Genomic DNA, 4,332 nt, shown 5'->3' on the forward strand with positions numbered 1-4,332 from the left:
TGTGACTGGAGAGGTGACTAGAACAGCCATGATGCCAGCTCCCTGGAAGGGGACAGGAGGAGGACCGCTTCTAAGCGGCATGGTTCGTGATCCACCGGGGCGGTCTTTAAGGAAGGGGAAATTGCAGGGCCCACCCGATTGCTGGAACCTACGCTGTCTGCCTGGCTTGCTGATCTCACTTAAACCCGCGAGGTTTCAAAACAAACACGTGCAGCTTCCTCGCCACACTATTTTGGCAGCCAGGCCACAGGCAGAAGCCTCAGAGCTGTTTCCTCCGCGGCCCGCGTGGGCGGGGGACGCCTCATGCATATTCATCAGCACACGGAATCGCGGGCCACGGGCCGCGCATGCGCACTACTCTCCCAGCCACAGCCCCAGCCCGCGGCAGTGACTTGGAAAGCACCTCTCTGGGTTGCAGGGTGGCGTAGGGGGCCCGTCAAACGCTGACCGCCAGACCTTTGATGAAGGTGCTGTGAGGAAGCCTTGGTGTTCCATCCCACCACCACAAACTCACCTCCAAAGCCTCTGTCTATATGTTTCAAGAAATTCTCCAGGACAAAAATCTTCTTTGACTCACAGACTCACCCACCCCGATCCTTTTTCGTGGTTTTACCTTCCTCCACAACTTTCAGTTTTCTTTGCCAGAGGCTAGGATTTTCCCGGATAGACAGAAAAAAAAATTTAAAGGAGTTAGGATATGAGCTTCTCTCACCTTTTTCTCTTATGTTTTCTGTAGCTTAATGGGGATTTTTATACAAAAGTAGATGCAAAATAATCATACTTTTTTAAAGTTTGTTAAAGTCGCTAGCCTTTGAACGTTTTTTTTTTATTTTAAAAAGATAGCATTCCCATCTGTTTATATCCATGCTTAATAATTGATTCTTGTGTATGCTGTAGGTAAAAATATCACTGTGTAAGATTCACAACCCATGAATTCTTACGCATAGACTTACAAAGTACACCCGCTATGTCAGAGACAGCCAAAATTTTGTGGACAACTGACAGACAATGGTAAGTCTCTAGTATTATTGCCAAACAATGTTGGTTTTTTCCATACTAGATAGCTAAAGTCAGTTTCTTATTCTTGAAAAACCCAACTCTGGTATAGCATCAATTGGAAACTTCATACTGTTTCAGGTCCTTGCTCTAAAGTGGAAATAAACGTTAGGAACTAATGCCAGAATTCAGTTTGCATGGTAAAAATAGCCCCTGGTTTGTTTGGTCTGATCATGTTTCCTCTTGCTTGGTGAGATATTCTGGAGTGAACCAGCCTTGCATAGATAAATAGAGAACACTTCCCTTATTTTTTTAATATTATGCCATTAGAGTTGCAAAAAATTTTGAGGGAAAGGCTCAAATGTGACATGCTATAGGAAGTTACTAACATTTTTTTCTTATTTCTAACCCCAAACTAGTGATTACCATTTGAAAAAAGAGATTGCTCTATAGTTACCCCCATAAAATCTTACATTCTGTATATATAACCAGTTTAAACGGATATATATTACTGATGTGAATGAGTTGGTAAAAAGTTGAAAAAAAAAAACTGAGTAATATGAACCTTTAGTGGTTTGCCTGGCATAGATGACATAAATCTTTCCATTGCCACTCTATTTTCAAGAATTCTAAAACCAGACAGTGATATCAACTGCAGCAAATTTTATGAAAACAACCAAGACTTTGTTTTCCTTATATGAACACATAGTTCTAATAACTACATTTGATGCTAGAAACAAGGAGAACTCTATACCTAGACAGGAGAAGATAAATTTGTAGTTAGTATTTTGAGTTGGAAAAAAGAAAGAAATGTGAGTTGGGAATCTGCTGACATCATACCTAGCTCACAAATAATTAAAGGCACAAGCTCAGTGCCTTCATTTTGATTTTGCCAAACCACATATAGTGAGTTCCTCCCCAACCCATCATAAATTGATGCTCTTTAAGGACCATGGCCTTCCCCAAGCTGCTTCCTGAAAAGCAGTAATGCTCAGGTACCAACTCCACCAGCACTTATTCACAAGGGTTCCAGGACACTGATCACAATTTGACCTCGAAAAGAGAACATCGGGAAGGTTTCAAGGCTGGGTAAGGTATTTAGGGAATTTAGTTCTGTTGCCAGCCTTTAAAAGTTCTGAGAAAACTTCCCCATCAACAAATAAAAACATCTAAATGCCAGGCCCATCAGCAAAGAAGGTTAGTGTTATTTTCATTGTCAGCTAAAGCAAAAAAAAAGGAAAAAGAAAAAAAAATGATAAGCATATGGGGCAATTGAAAGGTTACATCTTTCTTTTGGAGGTGGTTTGCTTCTTAAAGGTTAACTTGAACGCTTGACTTTAAAAAATCAAAATCATCAGCTGCAAATGCTTAAAGCAGTTGGGGGTAGCTTTTGAAGAAGAAAACAAAGGACCTGAAATGTTTGAAAATTAGCCCCCACATAAATGGTGTTTGTATATTTACATGCTTACTCTATAAATGTACACACACACATACCACAACTCATTTCTCTTCATTTCTCAAATATGATTGCTTGTACTCAGGCATTTTTTGTTGACACAATATAACTTTTTAATAACTTGTTAGCTGTTCTTATCATTTGATAGTAACAGAATACAATGCAGTCAAAATATGAACCAGGACAACTTTCTGCCTAAATCAAAATCCACAACTACACACAGAAACCAGCCATTTGCAGCATCTTCAGCTCCTGCTAAATAGGGTCTAACAATATATTTCGCTGCTCACATTCATGTATTTCAAAACCTAATAGCCCATGAAGAAAAGTATGAAGAATACATCTCAACAAGTAGACATTAAAGGTACCAGCAAAATAATAGACTACATTTAAGTATGAAGCATTATTTTAGGCAACCTACATCATTAATGACTTTTTCTTTGTGGTAAGTGTTAGAAAAGAGAATGCATAAGAGGAATTGACATAAATATTGGCTGCTACTAGAAAAATTCCTTTCTGGTGAATGTGATTATTCACACACACAGTACTCCTCCAATGGCTTTGTGGTTTTTTTTAAAAAATTATTTGACCTTCAATGTCTAAAAATTTTTTTTACACTATGAAGCAGTTGTGAAGTAAATATTTATCTCTAAAATTTATATTTAAAATATCCTATTTAACTCATATATCACAGTATGATATTTCATTATTATACTATGTTATTAAAGTTTAAAAGAGTATCAGGTATATAACAAATCATGAGACATTTATATTTCAAATTTTGAGGTAAACTGCTTTCAGGAATAGTCAAAAAATGCACTCATTGACTATCTTCCTAAATGTTAACATCCTAACAAAGTTACAAAGGTACTGTTATTATTATGAATATTATATCAGTCTCCCAGAAATTCTGATCTCTAAAGGAAAGTATTATTTTTTGAGGTGCTTACTTTTCCTTCCTAGAAAGTTGAGCTATTTTTATTCTTCTTTCTAGGTTTATTAATTATTGGGCCTAATGTCTGGAGTCACTTCAAATACTATGCTGTTAGTTTTACACCTCCAAAGCCATTGGGAGGCAGCTTCTACTCTCACAAAATTTCAGAACCAGCAGCAATTCCTGCTTAGGTGTTCCAACTTCCTTAAATCTCACCAAACCTTGCAAGGTGGCGCTCTTTCCATGAAAGGTTGATATCTACTCTTATAGATCACAATAACATTTTTTTTTAAGTTAAACACCACCAGCTCTAGTTTCTTGATGTGCTGCAGAAAGTGTAGCAAATCCCCTCCTTACCCAATAAAATTTTGTTGACTAAAAGAGACAAATACAAAGAGCAAGCAACAAAAGGACAAGCCCCCCAAAATTTAAGAGAATTTAACATTTTGACTGTAATGGGTTGAAGGTATACTTTGGAACAGATGTATTTTAAGGGGTTCTTATACTCTTGAGGGTTTTTCCCTCTTGCTTTCATTCTCAGAGTCAGTATGGCCTGTGACTTCCTGAATACACACAGTATATTAAACATCCAAGTCTGGGTTCCTCCTGGCCTTCGGTGAGGTCACTTTCTGCTTCCAGCTCTGACCCATCCACACCCTTGCAGCTACAGCCAAGACCCTGATTTGTGATCTCCGGCTACGCTGTCTGCTTAATGGGGCGATCATGCAAGCTACAACCAGAGACAAAGAAGCTTGCGTTCCTACCAGCGCAGCTAACTTCGAGGGAGCAGCATAGCTTGCAAATCTATCAAACTAAACTGCAAGAAAGACAATCTGATTTAGAGAAAAGGCGTTCTGCTACAGTCATTAAGCACAAGTAATTTAGATTTTTTATATTGTCTCCTCATTTACAAATTTACTGTATCAACGCCAGCCAATGGAACAAA

General features: G+C 38.3%; 1 long non-coding RNA gene across 1 annotated transcript; it reads left to right on the forward strand.

Annotated features, from left to right (window-relative positions):
• The first annotated feature begins 247 nt into the window (after window positions 1-247).
• On the forward strand, window positions 248-4,064 carry LOC129644064 (uncharacterized). Its single transcript, XR_008710723.1, has 3 exons — window positions 248-467; window positions 898-1,011; window positions 3,928-4,064. It is a non-coding gene; the product is annotated as an uncharacterized LOC129644064 (long non-coding RNA).
• Window positions 4,065-4,332: the final 268 nt, after the last annotated feature.

The sequence above is a fragment of the Bubalus kerabau genome, chromosome 2 (genome assembly GCF_029407905.1).
Source record: "Bubalus kerabau isolate K-KA32 ecotype Philippines breed swamp buffalo chromosome 2, PCC_UOA_SB_1v2, whole genome shotgun sequence".
In the NCBI taxonomy this organism is placed as follows: Eukaryota; Metazoa; Chordata; class Mammalia; order Artiodactyla; family Bovidae; genus Bubalus; species Bubalus kerabau.